The following is a 10185-nucleotide window of genomic DNA, read 5'->3' on the forward strand; positions in this document are numbered from 1 at the left end:
ACTTCCGATAAAATCACTAAGACAGTGCGGGAAGGAAAACCAGTCCCGGCATCTTATTAAAGGCTAAAAGAAAAGATCAATAAAGGGAAGATACGAAATGGGTAACACTCAAAAGGGAGTCTTGAAGAAAAGCCCCTTGGGCTGTGTGCTTGCTCATTGGAGAGATATTGTTGGGATCGGAGAGACGGAAAATAGAAAGATTCTTATTAAATATTGTAATCAATGGTGGCCATTGTATAAATTAGAAAGTGAGGCTAAATGGCCACCTAATGGATCAATAGATTACAATACTCTCCTACAATTGATGCTGTTTCTAAGGAGAGAAGGGAAGTGGGATGAAGTTTCATATGCAGATATGTTTTTCATCCTCCGAAACCATCCGGAGTGGCAAAGGGACTGTGGAATGGCACCACCACAGGACCCTATGGTACTTGCACTTGAGCGAGAAAATAATAAAGAATTTAAAGGTAAGCTGAAGCGGTGTTGCTCGGCATGCAGTATTGGACAGAGGTGTTTGAAAGCAAACAAAATTCACCAGGTGCCGGAACCAGATCTAACTGACCTGTTTAAGCCTCCCCCTCGACCACAGGAACAGGATGCGGACTCGGACGAAACTTCCACCCCCCCGGACAGCCCTGTATCTTCCCGCACCAGAAAGAAAACTGCCCCAGTAGTCTTACAGGCACCTCTTCGAGAGGCGGTGGCGCCTGATGGCGGGACGATGCTAATCAAGGTACCTTTTTCCACTACTGATTTAGGGGAATGAAAAAGGGTTGCAAAGGATTATAGGAGCGATCCGATCGGTGTAGCTAAACATTTTCAGTTTATTGTGAAACAACATAACCCTGATTGGAAGGACATACAATTATTATTAGACTATATGACTGAAACAGAAAAGCAATTGATTTTAAAAACAGCAGGGAGTTTGGCTGATGAATACTGTAGGACTACAGGAGGGGATGTTAAGGAATATTTCCCTCTACGAGACCCAAAATGGGATGTGAACAGATCTGCCGAAATGGTAAAACTACAGGGGTATCAGGAGTGGATTTCGAGAGGAATGGAAAAGGCTATATCCAAAACCATAAACTGGTCAGCTCTATATGCAATTAAGCAAGGTCCCTCCGAGTCCCCATCTGAATTCCTGGATCGACTGAGGGATGCAATGCGCCGTAACACACAGCTGGATCCTGGATCCGAGGTAGGAATACAACAGCTAGTCTCTCTGGTTTTGGGTCAGTCCACAGGGGACATTAGGCACAAGCTCCAGAAGCTACGTACTACAGAAAGTAGAAATTTGGAGGTGTTGCTAGATGAAGCATGGAGAGTATTTAGTAACAGAGAAGAAGCATACAAACAGGTACAAAGGAGAATAATAGCAGCTGTCAGGGAAGAGGAAGAAAGGAGGCCTAGACAAGAACCATCTCGGTTAGGCAAGGATCAATGTGCACTGTGCAAGGAATTTGGTCATTGGAAAAGGGAATGTCCAATAAACTGAATCAAGGCTTGATGCCCCTGGAGAACGATTACATCATGGTAAAGGGGGCAACTGGCCAAAGTGAAAAGGCATATTTCTGTAAACCTTTGAAATATAAACTGGGAAAACAATGGGGCATTCACAGATTTTTATATATGCCCAACTCTCCAAAGGCCCTATTGGGAAGAGACTTGCTAGAACAATTAGGTGCAAAAATTATATTCGAAAAAGGAGAAATTTCTCTGAAAGTAAAAGATCAAGAATACATTCAAATCCTGAGTTTATTCTTAACCAGTCCTTCCATAAAAGGAGAAATTAGGGAGGAAGTCTTAAATCAGGTATACCCTGGGCTACCGATGTACCAGGAAGAGCAAAGAATGCATTACCTGTTGAAGTTAAACTTAAAAAGGGAAACCAACAACCAATAAGGATTAAGCAATATCCCCTAAAGAGAGAAGATAGAGAAGGGATTTGGCCAATAATTGAAAAATTTTTACAATTCGGACTATTAAAAGAATGTGAGTCTAATTTTAACACACCCATATTACCAGTTCGTAAGCCTGACGGGTCGTACCGTGTGGTCCAGGATCTACGGGCCGTAAACAAGGTAACTGAGGATCTCTACCCCGTGGTGGCGAATCCATATACTCTGTTGACTACACTAACACCTGAATTAGCCTGGTTTACTGTTATAGACTTGAAAGATGCCTTCTTTTGCCTCCCTCTCCATGAAGCCAGCCAAAGATTGTTTGCATTCGAATGGGAAAACCCCAAAACCGGTCGCAAGACTCAACTCACCTGGACGGTGTTGCCACAAGGATTCAAAAATAGCCCTACCATTTTTGGCAATCAACTTGCAAAGGACTTGGAATCATGGGAAATCCCGTCTGAAAAGGGAAAACTGCTACAATATGTGGACGATATCCTGATTGCCACCGAAACAGAGAACGATTGTATCACCTGGACGGTGAGTCTATTAAATTTCTTGGGGCTCCAAGGGTAGCGGGTGTCTAAGAAGAAAGCCCAAGTAATACAGCACAAAGTGATTTATTTAGGCTATGAAATCAGTGCTGGGGAAAGAACTTTGGGACAAGCCCGCAAAGAGGCAATCTGCCAAACCCAGAGACCTCGAACAGTGAAAGAGTTACGGACTTTCTTGGGAATGACTGGGTGGTGTCGGCTGTGGATTTATAATTATGGACTGCTTGTTAAACCATTGTATGCCCTAATAACTACCAGCCAGGGACACCTTGAATGGAACAACCAGGCCATACGAGCCTTTGAGAAACTAAAGAAAGCCTTGATGTCAGCTCCAGCCTTGGGGTTCCCAGATGTGAGTAAGCCATTTCTCCTCTTTTCCCACGAAAAACAAGGGGTTGCTCTGGGGATACTAGCACAGAATTTGGGTCCCGATTGACGAGCAGTTGCCTACTTTTCCAAACAGTTGGATACAACTGCGAAGGGCTGGCCTGGATGCTTGCGGGCAGTCGCAGCTGTAATACTAAACATACAAGAAGCCCGAAAATTCACTCTGGGTCAGAAAATGACTGTGCTGGTGTCCCATACAGTATCTGCAGTACTGGAAGCGAAGGGTGGACATTGGCTTTCTCAACAAAGATTTCTAAGATATCAGGCTACATTGGTAGAACAGGATGATGTAGAAATAACAGTCACTAACATTGCCAACCCAGCTTCCTTCCTAGAGGGAAACACAGGAGAACCAGTGCATCGTGACTGCTTAGAAACCATTGAAGCAACATATGCAAGCCGACAAGATCTGAAAGATAGCCCCATAGAAGATGGAGAAAACTGGTTCACAGATGGAAGCAGCTATGTCCTGAGTGGTAAAAGATACGCAGGATACGCTATTACCACTCGTCAGGAGATAATAGAATTAAGGCCTTTGCCCCTAAATACCTCGGCACAGAAAGCGGAGGCCCTATATAAACAACTAATCAAAGAAATCGTAGCTAGGAATCTATACACTACTGTAAGGCAAGTGACACAGCAGTGCTATCTCTGTCTCCAGACGAATCCCAAGAATACCCCCAAACCAGAAATGGGCCAAATTGGAAAAGGCAACAATGGCAGATCTATTTTTCAGAACTCCCAAGAAAAGGGGAGTATCGATATTTATTGGTATTAACTGACACCTTTTCAGGTTGGCCAGAGGCATTCCCTACCAGGACAGCCAAGGCTTGGGAGGTAACTAAAATATTAATACAAGAAATAATACCACGTTTTGGGGTTCCAGCAACCATATCTTCTGACAGAGGACCACATTTCATCTCCAAAGTAGTACAACAAATTAGCCGCCATTTAGGCATAGATTGGCAGCTTCATACCCCATATCGCCCTCAGTCGAGTGGCCAAGTAGAAAAGATGAACCACTTAATTAAACAGCAGATTGTGAAATTGGGATAGGAAACTAACCTGGCCTGGCCTCAGTCTCTTCCTTTAACTCTTTTGCGCATACGAACTAGGCCAAGAGCAAAGGAAGGACTGACCCCTTTTGAAAACTTGTACGGACGACCCTATAGAGTACAGAAAGGGATGTCCACACAAGTCGGGGATGAAATCATGACCTCCTACATGGTTGCATTGGGAAAACAACTCAGGAAGGTTGAGAAATATGTGGTTGGGACTCAAAGCAGGGGTTTGGATGGGCCTGTACATAATATACAACCTGGAGAAGAATGGGATAATATAAAGAAAATTAGTATAGGGTTTAGTATAGAGTAAAAGAATTTACTAACTTTTTAGAAAAGGGGGGACTGAGAGAAGGGATTAAGGAATTTTAGTAGTTGAATGATTAATAGTAGTTAGAAGATTGAATCAGTAGGTAGGGGCTTGATACTTTGTTCCTCACAAGGCCGGCTCAGCCTGATAAGGCCAACTTAGCTATGGTGTAAATTAACTGAGGCGCCTCACAAGGACAGCTCCTGATAAAGCCTAAAAACTTGTCTCAAGAAGCCAGCTAAAACTGACCCTGCGGGATGGACAAAAGTAAGAAGACAACTGAGCCTGCGCAAGAACAAAAGGTTACTAGCGGTGACGAAGAGGAACTATCAGCCTTCATCCCCACGACCCCCGACGACCACCACTAGGAGGCAATGTGCAAGCGCAGATGGGAGGGGTCTATGGAAATGACTTCTTGGAACTCATTTTAATACAAAGCGGAGACAGGTCATGCATATGTATAGACATATTACAAAACTTTATGAATATGTAATATTTTACTGTATATATTTATGGTGAGTGCCGCGTTGAGGCGTGCATGATTTTGGTGGGACTACCCCCCGTGCCGCCCAGCGCTGAATAAACATACCTACTTTACAATCTCATAGATTGTGGAGTCCGGTTTCCGCAAGTCACTCGCTTCTTTAATTCTAAACAATGAAGACTTGTTGCTTAGGAGTTAGGTAACTAGCAGGAATTGTGTTTGCAGGTGTGTAGCATTGTTAGACCCTAGTAATGATTAACCTTGAAATTAAGAACCATAAATGAACGTGGTCCAGACATGGCTCGGAGACAAACCTCCACCTTATAAGGAAAGAAAGGAACAGGTTCACCGGTCAATCTCACTTCTGTGCCCAGCAAGATCATGGAGCAGATCCTCCTGGAAGGCACATGGAAAACAGAGAGGTGATTGGTGACAACCAACATGGCTTCACTAAGAGCAAACCTGACAGATTTGGTGGCCTTCAACGACGGGGTTACAGCATTGGTGGATAAGGGAAGGATGACTGACGTCATCTACCTGCACTTGTGCAAAGCATTTGATACTGTCCCACACAGCATCCTTGTCTCTAAAACGGAGAGACATGGATTTGATGGGTGGACTACTTGGTGGATAAGGCATTGGCCGGTTGGTCGTACTCAAAGACTTGCGGTCAAGAGCTGAATGTCCGGGTGGAGACGAGTGTTATTTAACATCTTTGTCGGAGACATGGACAGTGGGATTGAGTGCACCCTCAGCAAGTTTGCGGATGATGCCAAGCTGAGTGGTGTGGTTGATACTCTAGAGGGAAGGGATGCCATCCAGAGGGACCTGGACAAGCTCGAGAAGTGGGCCTGTGTGAACGTCATGAAGTTCAGCAAGGTCAAGTGCAAGGCCCTGCACCTGAGTTGGGGCAATCCCAAACATGGATACAGGCTGGGTGATGAGTGGATTGAGAGCAGCTCTGCGGAGAAGGATGTGGGCGTACTGGTGGATGAAAAACTGAGTATGAGCCGGCAACGTGTGCACACAGCCCAGAAAACCAATCGTATCCTGGGCTGCATGAAAAGAAGTGTGGCCAGCAGGTCGAGGGAGGTGATTCTGCCCCTCTACTCTGCTCTGGTGAGACCCCACCTGGAGTACTGCATCCAGCTCTGGGGCGCCCTGCACAGAAATGATCAGGGAGCTGGAGCACCTCCCCTATGAGGACAGGCTGAGAGACCTGGGGTTGTTTAGAGAAGAGAAGGCTCCGGGCAGACCTTATTGCCGCCTTCCAGTACTTCAAGGGGGCCTACAGGAACGATGGAGAGGGACTCTCTATCAGGGCGTGTAGTGACAGAACAAGGAGTAATGATCTTAAACTGAAAGAAGATAGATTTAGATTAGGTATTAGGAAGAAATTCTTTACCGGGGGGGTGGTGAGACACTGGAACAGGTTACTCAGAGAAGTCGTGGATGCCTCCTCCAGGGAAGTGTTCAAGGCCAGGTTGCATGGAGCTTTTAAGCAACTGGATCTAGTGGAAGGTATCCCTGCCCATGGCAGGGAGGTTGGAACTAGACGATCTTTAAGGTCCCTTCCACCCAAACCATTTCATGATTTTATGATTTGGTGACAGATCATGACGTTGCCCATATCTTCCACCAATTACCCTCACAGGCAAAACAGTCTCAAGGCAGGGAAATTTACTTGACTAAGTCTCCTCGACCACCACCTGGTCTCAGCTTTCTGTATTTTTGCTGTGGATTACATTCAGCCTGTCAATGCAATGCTGGTAAGGTGATGGGCAGCACAGGAGGTTGAAGTGGTATGCGTAACCGTTTTCTGTTACTTTACACACAGCAGTTTCTTTCTGTCACCCTAGGCTTACTGGTTTTCTGCCAGTTTAGCAGGCAGGAGCACTCTGTTCATAAGGTGCCCAATCCAACAAGGCACACGGGTGCACTTCAGTCCAGTCACAGGTGTCCGTGCTCCAGCGTAAGTAGCTCATGGGACATAGTCCTTTCACAGGTGGTACGTGCTGTAGTGTGCCTTATCAACAGATCGCTGTCCCTTCAGGGTATATATACCCCTTTGCATGTAGTGTTCTCTCCCACCCTACCCCCACCAAAAGTGTGTCTCCAGCCTGTATTGGCTGCTAGCTCTTCTTTTATACAGGTTTGACCAGGAACACCATGTGCTTCTCTGAATGTGTAAAGTTTTGGTGTGCAATTCCCGTGTCCCTGACCCATGTACACCTGGTGTCACGAATGAGTGGTTTTAAGACCGTGTAAAGAATCACTGGCAAAGGTATTGGCAAAGGGTGATTTTAATAGAAATTTATAGAAACGTGACCTAATAGAATTCGATGGCAAGGTTCACTCTGTTACTTATTACATGGATTAAGTCTACACAGGGGAAAATCATATCAGAATTGTGTTGGAATGATCTGTACAGAGATTGAGGATAAAAGAGTAAGGGAGAACCTCCCGTTCAGTCACGAGGTTCAGAGAAGACCCCCTTGCTTTCTAAACTCCTTCTCAGAGAGGAGCCTAGGTGTGGCTGGATCTACCCTTAGTCTCAGACCTGGGCAACGTTTTATGACTAAAGGGTTAAGGGTGTTTAGCAGCAATTTGGAGTCCAACAATACTTAAGCATTAATCAATTTGGCAGCTATACAAAGAATTAGTCAAGTTACTACAAATACTAAAACAACTTAACTACAGATTATACTTGTTAGTAACTATACAGATAAGCGCGCAAAAAGATCTAGATCAATCCATACATATATAGGCATATGAATATGGTACCAAAGCTAAATGAAAGGCCTAAAGCTAGCTAAATTTATAAAGGTATACCTGTTAAAAATTCCCCTCGAGTCCCGTGAAATACTCATGTTAAATGCTTTGGCATTTCTCAACAGGCAAAGGGCTGAGCCCCGAGGAGTGTTTCAGCCCAAGTCTTGGTGTTCCTCTGAGTATTGCAAATCCGAGTTTGCAGACTCTGAGAGGCGTCCCACTCAGAGGGAGATTCTGGATGCAGCCCGCTGCGGTCCAGGAGAGCTCAGAGGGTCTCACTTGGTACCGCTGTTTATAGGTTTGCAAGATGATTGGCTTTAGTCATCAGTAAATTTCCATTTTTGGTTACTATCAGAGGTGGTCCAGGGTAGTAATTATGGTATTGTTTCATGGTAACAATGATATTGTTCCACTTGAGCTATCATCCAGGTAGGGAAAGCTTCAGAGCCATCAGAGATGACGAATTATCTCTTGTTTCGGTTCCATACCTTGATCATGTAGCTAGTGTCCCTGGTACGATCAGTGTCGTTTCCCACCTTAGCCATGCAAGAGTGCTTGGTACGGCCAAGGGACGCTTAACCACTCAACTCATGCACAACGGCTAAAGCTTAACAGAAGGTTCTGAGATCGTATCGTAGCCCAGAGGAAAAGAGGGGGAGGAATGCACCACCACACTTGCCATGAGTGGAGCAGAGTGTACCAGAGGTAGATGGCTTTTCAAAGACTGAACTTCAGCAAGGTGAATCCAGGCGCATCCTTCCACTGCTGCAAATGAATTGAAAGGCAAGCGGTCATTAGAAGTACTGACTGAGGACAGGACACCTTTAAAGAGCTGAGGGAGTGCAGCTGATACACAGCAGAGGCAGAGACTTCCTCCCCTGCTTGTGATCAGAAGGGAAAGTTCCACTCTAATGCCTGTGAGTGGCAGAGCCATCGGTAGCTTTGGCAGAGGTTAGAGGTGACTGAGAAGACAGAACTCCGAATGGGACTCCGCATCCTGCTGCTCTTGGGCGAGTATCCTCCTGCTCCTGCCCCTTTCCCCAGCTGGGGGGAAATCTACTGCTGCTTCCGAGACAGAAAACAGGGTGGTTCTGCAGCTTCATTTTCTGCTGAAAAAAATGTAAAACCTGAGGGCTTATCCAGATACAACCTAAGGCTTACAATGAGAACAGAAACACTTCCGTTTTCTTTAAGATAAAGCCTAATCTTGCCATCTGTGCATGGGTCTTTTACAGGAAGCTGCACGCTTTTCACATCCCTTTTTACCCTCTCCTGGTTGCAGCACAGTGCCTTTAATCATTGAAACACTACCAGTTTCTTCACAATTCTGCATTGTCCAGGCTTATGCCTTTCCAGGGACTGCAAGGGGTCTGGCTCCCCTGCTCGGGCAGAGGGCATGCATCCAGTCGTGCCCACAACAAGCCCCTCACCGAAACATTGAAGTCAAACTTCAAAGTCGCAGAGCTGCAGTGGCACCTTCATCAAAGGAAATCACAGGAGCTGGAAAATTAGGACAAATGTGTTTGGGTCTCATTGCCTCTAAAATGTGAGAGCTCAGCCAGGTGGCCTCCCCGGTTCCGTGCGACATTAACTGTTAGGATTGGGGATACGTGGAGGAGAGAGAAGGGTCCTTCCACTATGTCTCTGTGCTTGGCTTTGGGCTTTGTCCGAGAAGCAAGAGACACTGTCTGTCAACAGCTACACAATGGATGGCTAAGCTGAGAAGCCAGCTCTGACCCGTAGTTTATCTCATGTGACTTTCTCTTTGATTTTGGCCCCTTGCAGGCTGAGGAACTTTACTGCCTGCAGGCTGGAGGGACTTATTATGGGATGCCAGGAGTAGCATTTTGGGATTGGACAAAAGATACTACGGGATGTTTAAAGCAAGCAGTTAAAGGTGGGGAAAGGGAAGGACCAAGGTGGCCTGAAGAGAAACGTGTGTGGGAAAAGGCAGATAAGGGGATAAAAGGAGCTGGTCGTGTATAAACAGGCTGCTGGTTGATGCACTTGTCTGGCCATGTGCTCTGCCTCATCTCGTCTTGCCTTCTGATGAAACTCCATCTCTCTAATGATTTTGAGAACAAGTTCCCTAAGGCCCAAGCCCCCGAGAAGAGCAGGAACCATGATTCTGTTGCAGCACTGTGGGAACTGACAGACCACATATACGCGCTGTGTCAGACTTGCTTCCGCCCCTCCCTCCCCCAGCACTAGACTGCAAGGCTCATTCAGACAGCCACCGTGCTTACCTCAGACATACCTACTTTTCCTGGAAGAATGTCAGCCTCTTCCTTTCAGCATTTGCAATGATTTCCACAGCTTTTCACACTCCACTGGTGTTTGTATCCAAAGTGAGAGATCAAGCTCTATGTTGATTTTAAACTTTGTGTGTTTTCTGCCTGGGTGTGAAACCAAGGAGGCACAAATGCAGTGTGAAACCTGAAGCATGATCATTCCCACAGGTGGGAAGAACACACTGATGCAATCTCAACAACCAAAAGAAGGTTGAAAAGATACAAAAGACATGGAAGGGCTGGATCAACCTGCAGAGGGTGGAAAAAACTCCTTTCCCCTACTTTTGGACTTGTGTCACTTTCCTACAATCTACGGCTCCTTCCAAGAAAGACAGAAGGGTTGTTTGGCAACTTCGTTTCCTGGTGACAAAATGTCAAACCGGAGAAGTCATCCAGACACAATGTGAAGTTTAGAATGAGAA

The sequence above is a fragment of the Calonectris borealis genome, chromosome 22 (genome assembly GCF_964195595.1).
Source record: "Calonectris borealis chromosome 22, bCalBor7.hap1.2, whole genome shotgun sequence".
NCBI classification, from domain to species: Eukaryota; Metazoa; Chordata; class Aves; order Procellariiformes; family Procellariidae; genus Calonectris; species Calonectris borealis.